The sequence below is a fragment of the Crocuta crocuta genome, unplaced genomic scaffold (genome assembly GCF_008692635.1).
Source record: "Crocuta crocuta isolate KB4526 unplaced genomic scaffold, BGI_CrCroc_1.0 scaffold53, whole genome shotgun sequence".
Taxonomy (NCBI): domain Eukaryota; kingdom Metazoa; phylum Chordata; class Mammalia; order Carnivora; family Hyaenidae; genus Crocuta; species Crocuta crocuta.
In genome coordinates, this window is record NW_027529432.1 from 181325 (window position 1) to 188004 (window position 6680).

General features: G+C 49.5%; 1 protein-coding gene across 1 annotated transcript in view; it reads right to left on the minus strand.

Annotated features, from left to right (window-relative positions):
• AHNAK (AHNAK nucleoprotein) overlaps positions 1-6680 on the minus strand; it is a 100510-nt gene that overhangs the window by 57187 nt on the left and 36643 nt on the right. The gene's annotated exons all lie outside the window — the stretch shown is intronic.

A 6680-nucleotide genomic window follows, 5' to 3' on the forward strand; every position in this document is an offset into this window, starting at 1 on the left:
AGCATCTGACTCTTGGTTTCGGCTCAGGTCATGGGCTCACGGTTTGTGAGTTGGAGCATAATCAGGCTCTGCACTGACAGTGCGGAGCCTGCTTGGGATTCTCTCTCTATCCCTCTGTCTCTGCCTTGCCCCTGCTTACTCTCTCTCTCTCTCTCTCTCTGGCTCTCTCTTAAGAATAACTTAAAAGTTAAAAAAATTATGAAAACTTTTTTTTTTTAAATCAGTGTCGTGAAGAACAATGAAAAGCAGAGACCTGTTCCAGAAGAAACCAGATGGAAGAGACCATGAGAACTGAATGTCAGCTGGGATCGTGGACATGGGGTGAAGCCAACATGGGAATAAAGACCTTGGCAAAAGACAATTACTGGGCAATTCCTTTTTTTTTTATATATATATTTTTATTTATTTCTAGGAGAGAGAGAGAGCGTGAGCAGGGGAGGATCAGAGAGAGAAGGAGACACAGACTCTGAAATAGGCTCCAGGCTCTGAGCTGGCAGTCAGCACAGAGCCCGACGTGGGGCTCGAACCCACGAACCGCGAGATCATGACCCAAGCGAAAGTCAGACGCTTAACCGACTAAGCCACCCAGGCGCCCTAATTACTGGGCAATTCCTAAAACTTAAAAATGGGCTGTATGTCAGATAAGAATATTTTACCCATGTTACGTTTTCCGAATCTGCTTACTGTATTGCGCTATTAAAGAGGATGTCTGTGATGCTAAGTCATTTGGGAGTAAAGGGTCATGGTCTCTGCAATTTACTCTCAACTGATCCAGCAAAACTGACGATAATGATAACCTGTACCTAAAGAGACATCAGTAAAAATCTAAGTGAAAAGCATATGGATTATTCCATGGATCGCTCTTCCAAGGTCTCTGTAGGTTTAAATTCAAAATAAATACACTCTGGGGAGCCTGGGTGGCTCAGTCGGATGAGCGTCCGACTTCAGCTCAGGTCATGATCTCACCGCTTGTGGGTTCGAGCCCCACGTCGGGCTCTGTGCTACAGCTCAGAGCCTGAAGCCTCCTTCAGATTCTGTGTCTCCCCCTCTCTCTGCCCCTCCCATGCTCATGCTCTCTCTCTGTTTCTCAATAAATAAATGTTAAAAGTAATCAAAAACAAAATAAATATACTCTAAAAAAGAAAAGAAGGGACCTCGGGGGCGCCTGACTGGCTCAGCTGGAGGAGCATGCGATGGCTGATCTCAGGGTCATGGGTTTGAGCCCTGCATTGGGGGTAGAGATGACTTAAAACTAAAAATATTTTTTTAAGTTAAATAAATAAATAAATAAAAACCCCTGAACCAACAAATAAAGGAACGTCAGTTACATGCTCAGCTGCACCTCCCAGATACTATTCATGTCACAGCTAATGTGCAATAGCGGGGCTGAGGCGGGACTTGGCATAGATGAGAGACGTGCATACTAGCAACACACTAAGTCCTGGTGGGACACTGGAGACTTGATAGTAATTCACTAATGCTGCTGTTGCTCCAAACATTTGACCCAACCCGCCAACCACACAGGAAACTTAGTTGCACTATATTAGAACCACACCTTGCATTTGACCCCTAACAGTTCCATCCGCGTAATTAACCTTACTTCTGAAAGGATCATAAACTATTGGAACTGGCAACGGCGTGCCTGATCCATGTTAAATGAAGAAAGCGAGGCTGCGAGAGGAATTTTAATTTGCCCAAGGTCACGGCTAATCCCGTTGACTCTCAGGCCAGTACTCCTTTCCAGGCTCTGTCCTGGGAACCCTGGAGTATCTGCCGGGCCTTTTGGCTATTTGCAAAAATTCATGATAAGACTTGTGTTTCCCCAAGGAAAAAATTTTTAATGTATGAGTGACATTTGAAGAGAGGAAACAAAAGTATTCTTTTTTTTTTTAATTTTTTTTTAATGTTTTACTTATTTCTAGGAGAGAGAGAGAGACAGCGTGAGCAGGGGAGGGTCAGAGAGAGAGGGAATCACAGACTCCGAAATAGGCTCCAGGCTCTGAGCTGGCAGTCAGCACAGAGCCCGATGCGGGGCTCGAACCCACGAACCGCGAGATCATGACCTAAGCAAAAGTCGGACGCTTAACCGACTAAGCCACCCAGGCGCCCCAGAAAACAAAAGTATTCTTAACAGAACTTTCATAGAAGCACCTCCCAAGTCTAAATGTGTTTAAAAAAATTGTTTTAATAAAGTCTATCTTTTGAGAGAGAGAGAAAGAGAGAGCAAGCAGGGGAGGGGCAGAGAGAGCGGAAAACACAGAATCCTAAGCAGGCTCCAAGCTCTGAGCTGTCAGCACAGAGCCCGACGCAGAGCTCGAATTCACGAAACCCAAGATCATGACCTGAGCCGAAGCTGGACGCTTAACCGACTGAGCCCCCCCCCCCCAGGCGCCCCTAAATGTGTTTAAAACAAAAATTGTCATAGTACTTGTGATCAAATGCATCCCATGTGATGAGAGCTAGTTTCAGAAATCTCACAATACAAAAAAAATTGAAACTTACAGAAAACCTGTAGAAAATTCAAACCTAACAGAAAAATGAGAGCATTGGGTCACGGGCCTGGTTATCCCCTACCTGTATCTCCTCCCCCTTCGGAGCCCTTCCCCCTGCTCCTCTGCCTCCAGGAGGCTGGTCCCTTCACCCGCAACATCTACACTCACTTGCCCTCCAGGGAGAGGCACTCTCAGGAGGAAAGATGGTTTCTTCCTGTTCCCCATGGCCAGCACTTTCTGGCAGACGCTATGGTCCTTTGTGGATATAGCTCCCGCCGGTGAACCCTCCTCTGCCTCTAGCTCACACTGGGTTCCAAGGGACATCATGTCTTCCCCAGACTCCTTCAGGCCCCTGGGCAGTCAGCTTCCTGCTGTCCCTGTTCCCATCGCCCCCTCTCACTGTTCCTTGAATAGCCCCCTTTCTCTAAGCCTCTATGGTTGAACTACCTTCAAGTGAATTTTTGTTTCCTGTAGGGACCCTGACAGATTTAGAAATGAATTTTTGTGAAAGAAAAACGTACTGCAGGCGCCTGGGTGGCTCAGTAGGTTAAGCGTCTGACTTCGGCTCGGGTCATGATCTCACGGTTCGTGGGTTCGAGCTCCACGCCGGGCTCTGTGCTGACAGCTCAGAGCCTGAAGCCTGCTTCGGATTCTGTGTCTCCCTCTCTCTCTGCCCCTCCCCCATTCATGCTCTTCCTCTAACTCAAAATTAAATAAACATTAAAAAAGTTTTTTTAGGGGCGCCTGGGTGGCTTAGTCGGTTAAGCGTCCGACTTTCGCTTAGGTCATGATCTCGCGGTTCGTGGGTTCGAGCCCCGCGTCGGGCTCTGTGCTGACTGCCAGCTCAGAGCCTGGAGCCCGTTTCAGAGTCTGTATCTCCGTCTCTCTCTGACTCTCCCCTGCTCGCTCTCGCTCTCGCTCTCTCTCTCTCCTAGAAATAAATAAAAATATTTTTAAAAAAAAGTTTTTTTAATCATTTACTGCCACTTGAGAGCACGTGGTGCATTTCAAAGTCATTCAAGTTTTGAAATGTCCCCTTAGACACACAGTCTTTCCACACACTGTCACACTGCCTAAAGCAAGACACGAGGTGAGGCTTCGGTGCATGGACAGCTTGGTGCAACTCTGAGGAAGGACCTTGGGGAGACCAGCCCAGCCCCTTCCTCAGCCTTCTGAGTGTAAGACCTCCCAAATCTGGGCCGTGCAGGACTTTGGAGAACACGTGAGGCATCCTCATCAGGGACTGAGAGAGGGCAGGTGATGGTGACGAAGGCGTCAAGCAGAAGAGAAGGAGAATGGGAAACGGAAGGGGCCAGTGGGCGGGGCAAAGAAAAGCCAGCTGGGATGGGTCCTCGAAGGGCATCTCCAGCCCCCTCACCTCCTCCATGCTGCCCCTTCTATGGTAACAGCCACCACAGGAGAGAGGGCTCCTATTCGCAGGCCACTGGCCTCCAACATGGGTCTGATGTCGAAGAGGGCGGCTGAGAGGTTTCTCACATTTTTAAAAAATGTCTTAATTTTTGAGAGAGAGAGACAGAGCATGAGCGGGGAAGGGGAAGAGAGGAAGGGAGACACAGAATCCGAAGCAGGCTCCAGGCTCTAAGCTGTCTGCACAGAGTCCAACATGGGGCTCAAACTCATGAGACGCAAGATGATGACCTGAGTTGAAGTCGGACGCTCAACCGACTGAGCCACCCGGGCGCCCCTCTCATCTTTGGATAGCCAGTAGCCATGGTCTTTCTCCACCCTACCCTCCACCCGTGACTATCTCAGCCAATGAGATGTTACCCTGAAACCCCAGGAACACACTGCTCCCATCATCCCTGGTAGAAGTGTAATTTACACGTGTGGGTTTCCAGTGTTCAGAGCCCTCCCACGTCCATCACACCGTCTGGCCTGAGCGGGTCTGTGGAGGTCAGCAGAGGACGATGCTGACACCGTAGGAGAGCAGAACTACATGGTCCTTAAAAGAATACTTACTGAGGGGCGCCTGGGTGGCTTAGTCGGTTAAGCGTCCGACTTTCGCTTAGGTCATGATCTCGCGGTTCGTGGGTTCGAGCCCCGCGTCGGGCTCTGTGCTGACTGCCAGCTCAGAGCCTGGAGCCTGTTTCAGTCTGTGACTCCCTCTCTCTCTGACCCTCCCCTGCTCACGCTGTCTCTCTCTCCCTCTCGTAGAAATAAAAATATTTAAAAAAAAAAAAAAAGAATACTTACTGAGTGAATGGGCCCTGAGAGTCACCACTGGCCTACAATCCCCTTCTTCAAGCTAAAAAAAAAAATGTCGGGGTGCCTGGGTGGCTCAGTTGGCTGAGTATCTGACTTCGGCTCAGGTCATGATCTCACGGTTGGTGAGTTCGAGCCCCGCATCAGGCTCTAGCTGTCGGCACTCTCTCTCTCTCTCTCTCAAAAATAAACAAACATTTAAAAAAATAACATTTTAAAAAACGTGAATTGATATATTATTGACAACCTGGGTAGTTCTGCCCAGAAAACCTTGCCAACACCCCACTGGGCACCCCCAACCCTGGCTGTGTACATGAGTGCACCCCACGGTCACCCACTCGCCCCACCCTCCTGAAGCCAGGGCCACAGAGCTAGGGCAGCGCACACACACTCGGTCCCACCGCACACCCACAGCTTCAGAACCAAGGAAATATTAGGGCTTAGGATTTGAGCTCTGGATGAGCGAAGGAAACTCCCTTGGAGGGTGCCCAGGTAGGGGAGCAGAGAAGGCAGCTGAGTGCAGGCGTGTGTGCCGGCAGGCACGTGCGGACTCTCTTGCTCAAAAGTGTGGATGGAGGGATTCGCACCTGCCTCTCTAGGACCCCACACCCACCCTTATGCTCTCAATAAACAAACATGGCTGTGACAAGGATGCCACACCCTTAAATGTGGTGCCCTCGCACATAGACAACCCAAAGACCTGAGCAGACTCCATGGCCTTGTGGATGTGTATCCCTATTTTTACAGGTGAGGAAACTGAGGCTCAAAGAGGCTAAGTGTCCGGCCTCCTTCACATAAGCACCCGTAGGTCACTCATCTTAAAAGAAGCAGCAGAGGTTCAAGGGCCTCCCTTGTGGCTCTAAAACCAGGCAGCACCCTTAGGCTGTCATCTCTGGTCTGGGGGCGATCGGAGAGGTGCAGATAGGTCTCCTCTAGGAGAAAGGCGGCAGCTCTGGGAGGTGGTGAGGGGAAGAACTGGGTCCAATTATTTTGGTATAAGAAGGCACTGCCCTGAGGCATCTGGGTGGCTCAGTCAGTTGAGCGTCAGGCTCTTGCTTTCAGCTCAGGTCATGATCTCACAGTTCGCGGGATCGAGCCCTGCACTGGGCTCAGCACTGTCAGCACAGAGCTTGGGATTCTCTCTCTCCATGTCTCTCTCTACCCATCCCAGGCTCGTGCATGCATGCACATGCTCGCTTGCTCTCTCAAAATAAATATTAAAAAATAAAAGAAGGCACTGTTCTCTGTTTAGCAATGACCAACATTAGAAGCTTGTTTCTAGAAGGCTCCCCAACCATGTACTGTACAGAGCTGGAAATCAAAAGAGGACTTTGGTCAGAAGAGAGTTTTCATAAAGTTTAGTAAGACAAATAGGAACCGTAAAGACCTCTAATATGAGATCAGCACTCTTTTTTTTTTTAAATGTTTTATTTATTTCTAGGAGACAGAGAGAGACAGCGTGAGCAGGGGAGGGTCAGAGAGAGGGAGTCACAGACTGAAACAGGCTCCAGGCTCTGAGCTGGCAGTCAGCACAGAGCCCGACGCGGGGCTCAAACCCACGAACCGCGAGATCATGACCTAAGCGAAAGTCGGACGTTTAACCGACTAAGCCACCCAGGCGCCCCGAGATCAGCACTCTTATTTCAAAGAGGAATCTGGGGCTCAGTCGGTTAAGCGTCTGACCTCAGTTCAGGTCATGATCTCAGGCTCTGTCCTGACACCTCAGAGCATGGAGCCTGCTTCAGATTCTGTCTCCCTCTCTCTCTCTGCCCCTCCTCCGCTTGCGCTCTGTCTCTCTTTCTCAAAAATAAACATTAAAAAAAAATTAAAGGGGCCCCTGGGTGGCTCAGTCAATTAAATGACTTCAGCCAAGGTCAAGATCTCACCGTTCCCAAGTTTGAACCACCCCCGTGGAGCTCTGTGCTGACAGCTCAGAGCCTGGAGCCTGTTTCAGATTCTGTGTTT